The sequence below is a fragment of the Podarcis tiliguerta genome, assembly GCF_965153285.1.
Source record: "Podarcis tiliguerta genome assembly, chromosome: 6".
NCBI lineage: Eukaryota > Metazoa > Chordata > Lepidosauria > Squamata > Lacertidae > Podarcis > Podarcis tiliguerta.
In genome coordinates this window covers 92,042,063-92,057,851 of record NC_139539.1, presented here as the reverse complement: position 1 = coordinate 92,057,851, position 15,789 = coordinate 92,042,063, and the positions used below count along the sequence as shown (strand labels likewise).

Here is a 15,789-nt window from a genome sequence, read left to right as displayed (position 1 = left end):
GGCTGGCATATAAAGGGGGGGGATAAAAATCACTATTTTTACATATAAAATACATGCAGTTGTGTTTAAAATATGCAGCCCACAGCTGGCATGATTAACATGTAATCAGTGTCAAATTGTACCAGGCAAAGCTTCCTGCTTTTCTGTGAAAGTGGAAAAAGAAAAGCTGTTCTGGAAACTTAACAAGTTGCTCATAGTTTGTGTTCATGTTATGAAGTATCCTGTTAAGCACTGTGATCTTCTAAAATACACCCTGGTTGGTCCCTGTGAGATAGATCAGAATTTATTTTTCTGTGCGTTTTGTGCTAGAAAGTTAATTCAACTTATGCTAGATTTGTAGAGTTAATCAAGGTGTTTTTTAAGGTAATGGCAAAATGGCTGCCCATGCTATGTGTTGAAATTGCTGCTATTTTCTGAATCAAGCTCATATATATTTATGGGTGAAAAATAAATGTAGAGCTTGCTGAAAATGAGATCCTCTTCCTAATAGTTGGAGAGCAAGGAATGTTAAGAAGGGGGAGATGGTCACCTGACACAAGGTCATCCTGTATCAAAAATCCCCACTTATCTTTCAACTCTAGTTTTCCAGTACATGCCTGGCGGTGACCTTTGCTCCCTGGCTCTGTCACTCAGCCATCAGATTTCCTTCTCTGCCCTTTCTCTCCAAATGCCCTCTCTGCTTAGAATTGCCTCCCCGAACACCCAGATGCTGATGCTTTTTTTCTGTCCATCAGATTCCTCCCTAAAACATATATTTCCAATGTAATCTCCCTAGTCCTCATCCCCTACTGAAATGAAGCCCTAGTACACGCAACTGAACACACATTCTTCCCTTCCTTATCCTCATTCCTATCTTCCTCCCCAACCCCCATTAGCCTCTCTCTCAGCAAATTTTAAATCACAGGTGAATAGCCTGTGGCCCTAGGACAGCATGTGATCTTTGGTCTGATTTCATATGGGTGTCAATGGGGCAGACGAGAGAAGAAAGTGTGACCCCACCCACTCGCTTTTGGCTCCATCCCTAACCACTGCCAATATACGGCCCCAAGATATCCCTGAAGAAATTCAGTCCTCCCCACTCCCATTTTAGATTACAGGGCAGGGACCTACCTGACTTGTGTTTTTAAAGCATCGTGGAGCATACTATATGAACAACAACAATAAAAATATGCATTCATTTAATTTCACGTATGAGTCACTTCCTACAAAACATCTCAAAGTGATTTGACAATAAAAATGTATGTGAAAACAATGTTAGATCCAATTACAGGTGGTTGTTGTTGTTGTTGTTGTTGTTTAGTCTTTTAGTCGTGTCCGACTCTTCGTGACCCCATGGACCAGAGCACGCCAGGCACTCCTGTCTTCCACTGCCTCCCGCTACTCATGTTTGTAGCTACGAGAACACTGTCCAACAATCTCATCCTCTGTCGTCCCCTTCTCCTTGTGCCCTCAATCTTTCCTAACATCAGGGTCTTTTCCAGGGAGTCTTCTCTTCTCATGAGGTGGCCAAAGTATTGGAGCCTCAACTTCACGATCTGTCCTTCCAGTGAGCACTCAGGGCTGATTTCCTTAAGAATGGATGTGTTTGATCTCCTTGCAGTCCATGGGACTCTCAAGAGTCTTCTCCAGCACCAGAATTCAAAAGCATCAATTCTTTGGTGATCAGCCTTCTTTATGGTCCAGCTCTCACTTCCATACATCACTACTGGGAAAACCAGAGCTTTTACTATACGGACCTTTGTTGGCAAGGTGATGTCTTTGCTTTTTGAGATGCTGTCTAGGTTTGTCATTCCTTTTCTCCTGAGAAGCAGGAGTCTTTTAATTTCGTGACTGCTGTCACCATCTGCAGTGATCATGGAGCCCAAGAAAGTAAAATCTCTCACTGCCTCCATTTCTTCCCCTTCTAAAACCTCCACTTAAAATGCTCATTTGGAAAAGTGTGGTGCCTGTAATTAACAGAGGGAGTTGCAAAGGGTAGTTGCCACTACACAAAGGCCCTGTAGCAAGATCAAATGCAGCGGACCTCCTGATGAGGTTGCTTGTCTGCAGGAGGTCCTCTCCTACAGAGCACAGTGGTCAGTTGGCTATAGATGGAGTGAGACAATCTTTTGGGTATCCTGGTCCCGAATTGTATAGGGCTTTGCGTATCAGGACCAACTAATTGAACTTAGCCCAGTAACTGATTGGAAGACACGTTGTTGTTGTTGTTGTTGTTGTTGTTGTTGTTGTTGTTGTATTTATTTATGCCTCCCCCCCCTTTCTCCAAGAACCATGACTCAAGGCTGCTCACAAAAGCTAAAGCAAGCATGGCCAAAACACAGGAATCTAAAAATATCTCTCCCATCCTTCTGGCAGAATTATGGCCTGCCAAGCAGGTCCCTCCTGTGTAGCTATTAAAAGCAGAAGCAAAAGACACATGCTACATGTCAGCATGGCTGAATGTGGTCACGGAGGCAACAGTTGACGCCTTCAAACGTAAGCCCTTCATTTTCCTTTAATAGCCTTTCTGGCTGCATAGTTGTTGCTGGTAAGTTGGAAAAGAGGGCAGACACAATCACTTGCCTCTGTGCCATAGGCCAGGAGTTGTCCAGTGCGGTGAGCCTTTTTATGTTTAGGAAAAACCTGATTGCTGCAGAAGGGGAGGAGCTAAAGCAGAGTTCGCTTCTCTTGTGGAGCGAGAAGGACTATGGTCAGTGGCTTTCTATGAGGAGAACAAGGAGGGTCATCTGGAAAATGCACCCAGCGCAGTAAGCCATGATGCTAGGTGGGTACAGCACCCCATTAGTGCTACTGACTGAGAAGGGGCAGTGCAATGTATCTGTCCTCTTCCTTGGAAGAACCTTGCTGGAGCACAGAATCCCGTGTGGTCTGCAGCAAACGTCACAGCCGGGTATAGAATGATAGGACAGGACTTTAGCCGTGGGGTCTTAAGATCTAGAAATAAACACAAGAGAGTTAGGGTTGAACAGGGCAATAACATGTTATTATTTCAGTTACATGTTCTTAGATATAGTTGCAGTGAGGTTTAATAGATTTCACAGAATTGTAGGGTTGTAAGGGGCCATGAGGAGTCATCTAGCCCAACCCCCAGAAACGCAGGAATCCTGCCCAAAGCTGCCCCTGATCTCTTACGCCTGAGTCTTTTATCTCAATGATCCGTTCAGTAAAGGTAAAGGGACCCCTGACCATTAGGTCCAGTTGTGACCGACTCTGGGGTTGCGGCGCTCATCTCACTTTATAGGCCGAGGGAGCCGGCGTACAGCTTCCGGGTCATGTGGCCAGCATGACTAAGCTACTTCTGGCTAACCAGAGCAGCGCACGGAAACACCGTTTACCTTCCCACTGGAGCGGTACCTATTTATCTACTTGCTCTTTGACGTGCTTTCGAACTGCTAGGTTGGCAGGAGCTGGGACCGAGCAACGGGAGCTCACCCCATCGCGGGGATTCGAACCGCCGACCTTCTGATCAGCAAGTCCTAGGCTCTGTGGTTTAACCCACAGCGCCACCTGCATCCCTCCATTCAGTAGTTCAGTAGCTCCATGCAATCCATTCAGTATGCAATCCGTTCAGTAGCTGCATGCAATAGGTTAGTAGTTGCTGCTTTCCTAAGACTGTTCAGTTGGTTAGTGTGTGAGGTGAGTTTTGAACCAATGACGTTGCAGGTGATAGATTAGCCACTATACAACATCAATGCCGTGTGATTTATTTTGGCTTTTTAATGTTGGATTATTTAGTTTGCCTCTCAGGTTAATTATAAGAGCAAGTGGAGAAATGAGATACAATCCCTATACAAATTTGTAAAATAAACAAGGCACAAACCTAACTTCAGGGAGAATGATAAAAAAAGAAGCAGGTAGCCGTTGTGAGAACTTTCACTTTCTCAACTATTCATTCTGTATGCTATTGACTGCATATCTATGGCTCTGAATTTTAGGAGAAACCAGATCCTTATTCACACACCCACACTCACAAACTCTGCACTACGCTGTCCAAGGACTGACATTTGGCTAATTGGTGCTTGGGAAGTGCCTTCAAGCCCCGCTTTTACCTGCCCCACACCTGGTGGCATAGAGGGCTGGTGTGCCTGGCTCGACTGAAACAGCTCAGTGGGCCTCATTAGGAATGTGAGCCGCTGGTTCTCCATCCTGATCGAAAGCAGCAATAGGTAGAGCTGAGAATGATAGTAACCAAACCTTGTAACACGTTGTGCATGTATATAGAACACGAAAGAGAACAGCACGGTTGTAGTTGCGTAGATTTTCAGCAGCAGATGAAATTCCCTTTTCTGCACACTGAGGCTCCATCCCCTTTGCTTCTGGTCACCTTATGTGTAAAGTTTGCATATTGGCAATTTCAACGTGTCATCTTAAATTCTGTATTCTTCCTTAAAACACCTCTAATATATTGAACTCAGGTCCAGAGTTATGATGGCTATGCAGTCAAAAGGGTGCTATTGATAAACAACAGAGAAGTATCGGCAGGTTCAGGGGAACCCCAAGATTTATTGAAGTACCAAAAAGGGAAATTAGAGCTAGCCCTCCTGTCCCCAAGGACTGAGCATACTCAATAGCCACAGAACACTAAATATCTGTTTCAACACTTGAGTGAAGGAAGAGAATGGAAAACCAGGGAGGAGACAGAATGGTTCATCCTGAAAGAATGCATTGCTGGCTAGAATACTGAACAGAAACAGTCAGCACTGCAACATTATGTTGCAGGTCTCATTTGCATATAATGTGTATTGAAATGTGTGGGGTGGCTTTTTTCCTACCTTGGCTGATAGCATATTCCTCTTGTTAGACTTTTTCAACTTAGTCATGTGGCCAGTACTGTCTACTTTGGGACATACAATTCCAGTCCCACCTTTAAAAGCTCCCTCTCCAGGGGACATAATGGCAACCTCTGTTGTTTTGAACAACGTATGGGTGGGGATTATTTTAACAATGCTGGCCCTACATTAGCCATGTTACGACATAAGGCCACTCCTTTTCTTTCCTGCCTTCTTCTGAACTTGCTTCTTGCTCAACAGGCTGCTTGGTAGTCATTTTTGTTATGTGGGCACCTGTTAAAAAAGTGGAACTATGTCAGGCAGGTAACATAAAGTTAATGAAGTGGCCCTTACAAATTCTCAAAAGCAATGGTGAGTTTCAGTGGTGAGTTTCCAAACAATTAAAATGACCTTTGCATGAAGAGGCTGTGTTGTTCCCCCACTTTGCCTTTTCTTGGTCAGTACTGCTGGTGCCCCTCAATAGCTGAAGGTGCTCCAGACCAGCTGCCCCACTCAATTCGACTCACAATCATTACTTGTAAGAATGCAAATAAGTAAATGTAAATGCAAATAAGCTCATCAGTACAAATGCTCCCCTTGACAGTCCTTTTCCCAGAGGAGTCTTTGAGGAAGCGTACCTAATTTGACTGGCTTTATCAGAATGCATAACTGGCCCCAGTAGCTTGTAAAGCTCAAATTTCATACGCTAAACTTGAGGCAAACCTGGAAGTTTTGCCAATCCTGGCTCCCTGATTAATGCGCCTGTGTGCTGTGCTTGTCAGCCAGTTAGCACTCTGAAGTTGCTCATGCAACAGGAACCGAATCTGACAGTCAGCCCATCTGGCTTGGTATCGTTGGTGCTGACTGACAGCAGCTCTTCAGGATTCAGAAGGTGTTCTTTTCCAGCCCTTCCGAGAGACCTTGGGACCTTCTTGCAAATCAGTTGTTATTCCCCTGAGTAAAAGGTTGTTCTCTCCATTCATTATTATGTGTTCCCTTAACACACCATGTGTCATCAGTCACATCAGTCACTATATTGTTTCCACATGGGAAAAGGGAAATTGAGGGAAGGCGTCTTGCCTAAGGATAGATAGTGAGCCCATGCAGCCATTCACCCGTCAAAAACCATTGAAAAAATTCCCCATTGACGGACATAGAATTAAAACAAACAGAGCCACACAAAAGAGAATTATCCACACCTCTTAACACAGTGAGACTGTGTTGGAATTTGAAATAATTGTTTCCTGTCTTTCAAGTTATTTACACACACACACACACACACACACACACACAGCCTTGAGTATTTTTGCCTAATGCACTGTCCTCGTGCACCTGACTCAGGAAGGAGTACACACTGGAGCATAACTGTGGAAACTGCAAACTCTCACCAGCATTTTGTTGATTATGATATGGAAGTGGTTTAATTTGGTCGTACTGTTACCAGCGACCATTTGCAAAAAGTGAATTCTCTCTTAGTCCCTGTGCTGTGATGCTGCCTCATGGCTAGTGAAGACATTACGATTGATGGCGTTAAGACAGACGCGGCATTTGCTCTTAATTTTCTTTTTCAGGGAGCTGCTCTGCTTTAGGGAATTAATGACGCAGACTGTGCCTTACCAATCTCTGCAGCTGGACCAATTGCCGCAGAGCAGAGGAGGAGCTCCACACTCAGCTGATTCCAGCAATCCTCTGATTTCCTTAGTGTCTGACAGGATCAGGCAAGGACAAGAGGGGTGGAGCAGGACTGATGACTGACATAACGTATTCCACCCTCAACTTTGAGAAATCTGCCTGGCTCATGCAGAGCAAGCAAGCTAGTTTGACTTGTTATGGGCATGTTAACCAACTTCAGGTCCTGTTATTACCCATCAGCTCCTCAATATATTTTACACAGACGAATTCTTTATTGAGGAGCTGATAGGACTTTCAGATTACGAGAAAGTGAATGTCACTCAAGGCAGCACAATACAACAGCAATGGGGCCCTGAAGAACATGGAATGGGTCTTAAGCTATTCTGTCTGTTACAGGTAGACAATACTATTTCAGGGGCATTATAAAGCGCTTCGTAATTTCCACGAGGGCTAGAAACTTGCCAGCTCTTTCTTTCAGGGTCTCCCCCCAGCTCAGATTCCCAAAGGAGTTGCACATCTTAGTGTACATGCTTCATGTTCCATATTTGGCAGAGTGGCTGATGTAATGCAGATTTCCTTCTAGACCAGGGGTCGGCAACCTAAGGCCTATGGGCCACAAGCAACCCACGGGGGTCGTTTAACCGGCCAACGAGCCGCCCCCGAACCGAGCAAATCAAACAATTTCAGTTTCTCTCGCTTTCTCATTTTTCCTATATTAGTTCTCTACATTTTCACACCAGTCTATGATTCTGTTGGAATGTTCAAGGAGGCAGGAGAGGATATATTGTTTTATAATATCCTTCCTAACTTGCACCAGCAAGTTCTATAACTTCGCAGAGTTTTAACATTCCCTTTTAAACGCACAACAGTTAACTTGTTGCAAGCTTGTTTAAGTTTCCAGTATAGGATTCCCTTTTCTCCCCCTTAAAAAGAATAGACACGACACAATCTTGTGCAAAATATTATAAAAGAAGTTTACTCACACATTCAGTTCACAGATGGATCCCTGAAGGCAGACTTAGGTTACAAAGTATATATACATGGAACTACCCCATATGGGAGTTAGTCCCAGTGACTGCAGACAGGCAGTCACTGCTGCTCACACGACAAAAGCAAGATGGAAAAGAGAGTCCAAAAGAAGGAAGTGTGCCTTGCCTTTTTGTTACCTGAGCAGGCAAGGTCATGCCCCCCTCTAGTCACATGCAGAGGAAGTTTGTCCCAGCTCAGGAGGACACAGGAAGTTCTGACTGGCTGGAGCAAACATCCCCTTTCATGTCCACTCTAGGAATGTTGTACTTGACTGCTTTCTATGTGTAACATCCCACAGATTCACACACATACACATAAAGCAGTGCGGCACGGGGACTTGCTTCTGCAGACGCCGCAAATCGCACCTGCACAGATGCAGACGCCAGAAATCGCGGGCGCGCAGGCGATCCGGCCCACGGAGGGATCTCCGCTGGAGTGAACCGTCCCAGGCGAGGTAAACCTTGCCAGCCCCTGTTCTAGACCTCCTGCAGGATAGTCTACATGTAAGAAGACATCATGAGACATTTTAGTTCTAACTGTCCACCTTGTTACTGGATGGTGGGAGAAAGGAGCCCCACTGCACTAAACACACCACTGTCCTCCAACACTCAATTAGCTTCAGGAATTATAATAAGAATGACTTCCAGTGGTGTTCCTATATTGATTATGCATATTGCCGTGAAAGAAGTCATTGACTACAGCAAGGCTGGTCAATCAAAGGCATGTCTCTGCATCTTGTGGGTCTTTAATGCTTCGAATGCTAATGCCCTTTGATTTTAGCATTAGGACTCCTGGTTTTTGTGCACACGTAGCATCTCTTTCCATGCCTCTTAGGGCTCCAGTGTTTGCATACATTATGGATGATAATTTTGCTAGAATACTTTCTAAAACACTCAGACCCAAACTTCTGTGAAGCTTTGCTTATCAGGAATGTGGCTATAGGGTAGCCAAAGCTGTTTAGCTTCATAGGTTGTTGCTGGGCTGTAATTGTATGAGGTGACACATTTGACAATTGAGGAGATAAAAGCAGACCCATAAATGTAATAAGTTGTGCATTCATATTTTGGAATAAGATGCCCATATTTATTTCAAATATTTAGCCTAGATTATTCTGGGAAAGTTGGTTATCATTTGGTTTTTCTTTAGAATTAGCAAGGAAACACCATAATTGGGCGAGTAAAGGAGAAATTGTAAATTTACTTTCCCTTTTCAAATTATTTCCATGATTCCGTGAACTATTAAGTGCCTCCTTTCAAAGAGACATAAAGCTGAGAGAAATAAAGGTGAGAGAAATATATTTTGTTTTTCTAATATAAATTTACTGCTGTACATTTTCAAAAAAATAAAAATCAAGTTCATATATACATCTAGCATTTCTCAAGAGTGAAAACAGAGTAGCAATTTGAAGAATTGAAAGTTGGGAAATTATTAATTCCTATATATCCAGCACAGTGTTAGAAGGGTAAGATCCTGTAAATTAAAGCCTGGTTTGTCAAGCTTCTTCCAATAATACACATAACAGAGAGAAAAGATGTATTTATTTACCATATTTTTTACTCTATAAGACTCACTTTTTCCCTCCTAAAAAGTAAGGGGAAATGTGTGTGCGTCTTACGGAGCGAATGCAGGCTGCGCAGCTATCACAGAAGCCAGAACAGCAAGAGGGATTGCTGCTTTCAGTGCCCAGCGATCCCTCTTGCTGTTCTGGCTTCTGAGATTCAGAATATTTTTTTCTTGTTGTCCTCCTCCAAAAACTAGGTGCATCTTGTGGTCTGGTGCATCTTATAGAGCGAAAAATACGGTATTTAAAGTGGTGTATACCAGTTTTAAGGCGAGCCTCAGAAAACAGTGTTTGTTAAATTATTAAAACAATTAGAATTGAATACAAAATAAACAGAAAGCAAACACCACTTTGTCTTGAAGAAAGTGTGTCTACTAATTCTTCCCTCCTCTCAGGGTGATGTTCTTATGGTTGCAGTTGTGAGGAAGGGAAAACCAGAGACTCCTGGGAGGGTGGTAGTTCGTTAAGCTGTTTCTTTCTCCTCCTTCCTTCTTCCTGAATTGGCACAGATCAAGCACAATTCATTTATGTGTGCACAAGACAGTCTTCCAAAGTTAGTAGCCCACAAAATAATTACTGGCCCAACCTTCTTATGAATATTGGTCATTTCATGGCGCATCGTCTACCAGGGAATTGAGGAGAGAATCCATTCTTATTGCATTTACAAAAAGTTTCATACCTTCTTACCTAGATATGAAACCTTCCTTCCTGCAGGCAAACTGGCAAGTAGTATTAACACACTTGGTTGGACCACCCTGGCCTGGGCTGTTCCTCTTAAGGGCTGGTTAATGACAGACATTGACTCTACGCAGAAGGCAGGCCTATCAAAGTTTTCATTAACACATTTTGGCAGCTCAGCTGCTCATTACTGTCATGTGATCTGAAGATGAAACATTCATAGCAGGAAATGGCACAGGACATTGGCATGTGATTTACCTTCACTCACAAGAAACTGTATGGGGGAAATGGCTGCCCCCATATGTATTTATTTATTAAAAATATTTGTATAAAGTAAAGGTAAAGGTACCCCTGCCCGTACGGGCCAGTCTTGACAGACTCTAGGGTTGTGCGCCCATCTCACTCAAAGAGGCCAAGGGCCAGCGCTGTCCGAAGACACTTCCAGGTCACGTGGCCAGCGTGACAAGCTGCATCTGGCGAGCCAGAGCCGCACACGGAAACGCCGTTTACCTTCCCGCTAGTAAGCGGTCCCTATTTATCTACTTGCCCCCGGGGGTGCTTTCGAACTGCTAGGTTGGCAGGCGCTGGGACCGAGCAACGGGAGCGCACCCCGCCGCGGGGATTCGAACCGCCGACCTTTCGATCGGCAAGTCCTAGGCGCTGAGGCTTTTACCCACAGCGCCACCCGCTGTCCCAAAATATTTGTATACTGCTGTTCAAAAAACAACAACATGAGTTCATTTAAAAATGAGTTTTCTAGAGACATTTCTGCACCAGTTCACAAGCTTAGCCTCCTCTCCTGAGTCTCCTTTCCCCAGATGGGTCTTCATACCTCATTGCTGGCAACACATCACTTATGCTTGGGTCCTGGCAAGCTTTGGTGTGAGATACCTGCGCCTCTCAGAAGACCTGTGGCAAAATACCCAGTGTGCCTGCCCATAGTGAGCTAGTGCACCATCCATGCACATTACCTGAGAGTCATCGCTGTTGAACTCAAAGGGACTTATTTTTTACTAGACAGGTATATGGTTTACGTTGTCAATCATTGTGTTGTAAAACTGCACAACTAGAGTGTGTGGCCTTGGAAGACAAAATTTGGTGTGAGCCCAATGTTCTAGCTGTGGATAGACACAATGAGACCTGTTTTTGGAAATGTGTGATTAAAAAAAAAAGAATTATTAAAGATTTTCATGAATTACAAAAGAATGTGCAGTGTCCCTTTTTTCAGACCATAGAGCCTTTTAGTTATGTTCAGTGTAAGACATGTGGTATGCAGAGGTGGGGGGAGAGAGTGGGTGGTAAACGTTTTCCCAACTTGGTATATGTGTGAGGGTCTTGTGTCAGCGTCACTTGCGTGAGTTCGCTTTCTGTTCATTTCTTGAGTTACATTGGCAGTAAGAGGCCTTTGGTTGACAGCAGTGAGATTTGTTTGCAATTGTGGAGGGTTGAATTGTTGGATCAAGTTAGCCATATTGATTGATGTGATGTTGGTCAATCCTTGCTATTGTTATTGTCATTTTGGGGTATGTGTGTAATACAAGGGAGCCATGCCAGGGTGAAGGCGTCCTCTTTTATTTCTCCCCGTGTCAGTTTCAGTTTTCGGTTAGCTTTTCTTATAAAGCTGTTTCCCCCACAATTTGGTACCAGTGGTCCATGCTTACTCCTGACAGGCCTCTCCAGTGTCTAGATAGGATGCTTCTGGCTGCTGAGAGTAGGTGGTGTATAATCTCTTTATAGTGTGTGAGCATTGGCAAAACTGGCACTAGCCATTCGGTTTTCACCATAAAGCAAGATGAGCGCCACAACCCCAGAGTCGTTCTGTCAGGGGTCCTTTACTTCCCTATACTTTAAGCTTTATAATGAGATTGGAGGTTGTTGCCTCCGTCGGCCCCTCCACGTTAAAGGTATCCCATTAAAGGGATCCGGGGGTATGGTTCCTGTCCAAAGCCTGGGCATGGGCTAGGGCCATGCCACGACCCCAACGGTGACCCTGGGGGGACGCTCAATCGATGTACATCATAGGACCCCCCCTTCCAGTGGTTGACCCTTAAAGAGACTTCCTTCAGTCAGACAGGAGTCAGGTTATAGTCTTGCTTCACCCAATATAGTTGGGTAACCAATATAGTTGTGGCCTTATTTATCTCATTAACCCAATATACTTGTGTTGGTGTATTTATTTCGGAGGGAGCTGGGGGGTCCGGGGCCCCGCCACTCAAGGTATGTAGTTGATGGTGCGTTTGCCAGGGTATTTGGGTGTCCCCTAGTTTGTCCTGTATTTCCTGTGTCAATAAGAGTTTATTATTCTTGTAAATGTCTGCTAGGTGATTTAGCCTTTGTGCTGCGTGATGTGATGGAGCAATGGGTGATAAACCAAGGAGATTAGTGGGGTTGGGGACAATATGCCTACTTTTTCTTTCTTTGCCCTGACACCACTGCAAAAGCTTTGAGTTCTTTGGCTAGGTGATTGCTGTATTAGTAGGGTATGGTGTCGTGACCATTAGGCCTGCAAAGAGCCCTAGTTTATATGTTTGACCTTTTATGTCCACTCCCTTGATATTAGGGGCTGCCCGGAGTTGGATTGCTAGAGGTTCTAGGGCCACAGGGCCAGGATGAATAGGAAGAGAGGCAGCAGGCTTCCCTGTTTGTGCCTCTTTGGATTGCTATAGCGTTGGTGTCCATATTGTTAATTTTGCAGTTAGTTGAGGCTTAGCATTAGATTTGTTTGAGGGTTTGTAGGAAGTTGGGACCAAAGATCATGCTGGGTAATACTGATAGTAGGAATTTCCATTCTAAGCAGTTGAAGGCTTTAAGGATATCTTATGGACATGATCATCAGTGGTTTTTTGGCTATTTTGCTATGATTATCAGATTCAGTAGTTTCCTAATGGGGTCTGTTATGTTGCAACCACAGGCAAAGCCAGCCTGGTCTGGAGTATTAGTTTGCGTAGGAGTGTGTGTGTTTTTAAGCAGTTAGCCAAGATTGATGTGAATATCTTGTGGTCTTGATTTATCAGTGAGATTGGGCAATAAGATTCTACTTTGAGGCTATCTTTGAGTGGTTTGGGGATAGAGACAGAAATGTTTGATTTTGGAAGCCCTGGCAGCAAGAGCTGAAGTTTGCTTTTAACTTTCTGAAAGTTGCATATATGAAAATTGTGATTTGCATGTGCTAATTTGCCCTATGGGCCTATTCTCTGGTTCTGTTAAGGACCCAACAGGTGCCTTTGCTCCTGCATTGCATCTGTTTCTCCCAACACTCAGTTGGGATCTAGTTTATTGAGATAGAGGGAGCGCAGGTGGCGCTGTGGGTAAAACCTCAGCGCCTAGGACTTGCTGATCGCATGGTCGGCGGTTCGAATCCCCGCGGCGGGGTGAGCTCCCGTCGTTCGGTCCCAGCGCCTGCCAACCTAGCAGTTCGAAAGCACCCCCGGGTGCAATTAGATAAATGGGGACCACTTACCAGCGGGAAGGTAAACGGCGTTCCGTGTGCTGCGCTGGCTCGCCAGATGCAGCTTGTCACGCTGGCCACGTGACCCGGAAGTGTCTCCGGACAGCGCTGGCCCCCGGCCTCTTAAGTGAAATGAGCGCACAACCCTAGAGTCTGTCAAGACTGGCCCGTATGGGCAGGGGTACCTTTACCTATTGAGATACTTAGAACTATATATGAACTGGCAAGTAGCCCTCCATGGGCAGAGAAAGAATTGACTACTGTGGCTGGCAGGCAAATAAGTGGTCTCTATATTGTTCAGGTCTGGTACGAACACTCAGAACCTGCCCTGCAACTCCCTTCAGTTCCACAGGACCTCTATCCAGCCATGTCCATTTACCCAAGGTAAGGCAGCAGGGTCCGTATAGTAAAAGCTATGGTTTTCCCAGTAGTGATGTATGGAAGTGAAAGCTGGACCATAAAGAAGGCTGATCGCCAAAGAATTGATGCTTTTGAATTATGGTGCTGGAGGAGACTCTTGAGAGTCCCAAGAAGATCAAACCTATCCATTCTTAAGGAAATCAGCCCTGAGTTCTCACTGGAAGCACAGATCGTGAAGCTGAGGCTCCACTACTTTGGCCACCTCATGAGAAGACTCCCTGGAAAACACCCTGATGTTGGGAAAGATGGAGGGCACAAGGAGAAGGGGACAACAGAGGACGAGATAGTTGGATGGTGTTTGCGAAGCTACCAGCATGAGTTTGACCAAACTGCGGGAGGCAGTGGAAGACAGGAGTGCCTGGCGTGCTCTGGTCCATGGGGTCACAAAGAGTCGGACACGACTAAACGACTAAACAACACAACAAGGCAGCAGGGGGTGGGTGGGTGAGGGATGGTGGGCCATGTCAGCCTGGCCTGGTGGGGGGGGGGCGGAGGCTGTGTCATGTGTGTGATGTCATGCACGTGCAACACAAGCCTGCCCCCCCAACTTGGTGCCTCTGCTAGCCCATTAGCTTTTTAACTTGATCCTTGGAGTTTTTAAGTTACCATATTGTCCAATTAAACCAAGTTTTTAAAATTGCTTCCTGACTGAAACTGAGACAAGTTTGAAGAAAGCCTGTCTCTGCTGCAGAGGGAGAAGTATATTAGGATAGCCCTGTTCTGGGTTCTTGGGGAACTTATGGTAGGAAAATATTACTGATTACTTATATACCTGTGGGTATAGGGTGGTATATAAAGTCAAGAAATAATAATAATAAGAATAATAATAATAATAATAATAATAATAATAATAATAATAATAATATCACCCACTGTCAGAAGAGGGACACTATCTGAGCTTCAGTTCTGCATTGGCATTTCCTCTTAATTCAACACTGTGCTTTCTCTCATCCCCTCATTAACCGTGAACTTTGCATGTTATCTGCTGGATGCCACCACCACTGGAGTTTGGCTAGCTTGGATGTCATTTCTTTGCTTCGCCGTTCCTCGCTTGTTGTTTTCTTAATTCCTTGCCACTAAACGTTTGGCAGCAAAATAAGGACGAGAAGCAATCTGTAATTGGGCTGCTGTAATTGGGCGTATCATTTAGCAAAACGGGTTTATTTTGCATTTGATGTTGGTTGGCTTAAAAAGGCGTAAAAGGGGATCCTGCTCCTTTAAAGAAAGCCGTTTTTTTTCTCAGAGCGTCAGCCTGGTCCCGGAGGACAAAGGCGTTTTTGATTTGTGAGGCCCCTCATTTGTCAGGGCTCGTCCTTGCTTGCATTTGTACAAACCTGTGAAGTGACCCTTTAGGTCAGATAAAAAAATATCTTCTCAATCCCCCCCCTCCCCCCGATTCCGTGTCGCAAGGGGACCTAGCAAGCACCCGTTGCACAGCTGCAGGGCCAGCACACGCTCCCTAGATGGGGCAGCCTTGTGATGCTCTCTTCTTTTGTCAATTAAACGGACTCTCTTTCCGTAGCTCTGGCTCTTTTGATTCCTCCTAACAGGACTCCTTTCTCCTGACCCCTCTTCTTTGTTCTCCCGAAAGGGGGGGGGGAGAGCCCCATTAACCGAGGAGGGCGAAGTTGAGCTGGGCTCGCGTTGGCTGCTTCTCATTCTGATGAAGAGGAGCTGTTCTAATATCCTTAATGCTGCTGTTGGCAGTTGGAAACAGATTCCATTATTGTTGATCAATGCAGCCGCCATGCAGGAGGGAGGGGGGGGGTGAGGGAGGAGGGGAGGGGCTCTTCCTATTCACAGATTGATCAACCTGCCATTGCATGAGCAAATGCGTTGTAAGAGAGGCTTGAATGCTATTGTAATAATAGCTGGGGCAGGAAAGGGGACTGGTGGCGATGCAGCTGTCTCTGGTTGTTAACAGGGTTTTTAATGATCTTTAAGCTTTTTTTGGAAAAACAAAGATACTGAATTTTTTTTTTTTATCTTACTCACCCTTACCTCAAAGGAAGGCAGTCATATATTAGACTTTATTATGCTGGGTGGCTTGTTGATCTTTCCTGCATTGGGACCTGTTTCTTTTGTTTTCCCTCTTTATCTTCTCAAATGCTATTTTCTCATCTCAAGCTATAGGCCACTTCCCCACCACATTGTTTTTGTTCTCCCTGCTTGAGGTGAGACACTGGCACCCAATTTTCTTTCCTGCTCCTCCTCATGTCTCCTTCATCAGAAAGGTCTGTCAGCTAGGGAGT

General features: G+C 44.9%; 1 protein-coding gene across 14 annotated transcripts in view; it reads left to right on the top strand.

Annotated features, from left to right (window-relative positions):
* RASAL2 (RAS protein activator like 2) overlaps positions 1–15,789 on the top strand; it is a 241,459-nt gene that overhangs the window by 131,182 nt on the left and 94,488 nt on the right. The window contains exon 1 of one of the 14 annotated variants that reach the window (XM_083446243.1): positions 13,403–13,501. The exons of the other annotated variants lie outside the window; for them this stretch is intronic. The gene's annotated coding sequence lies outside the window, so the exon portion shown is untranslated. Of the gene's footprint in view, positions 1–13,402; positions 13,502–15,789 lie in introns of those variants that run through there. 14 annotated transcript variants of the gene reach the window in all.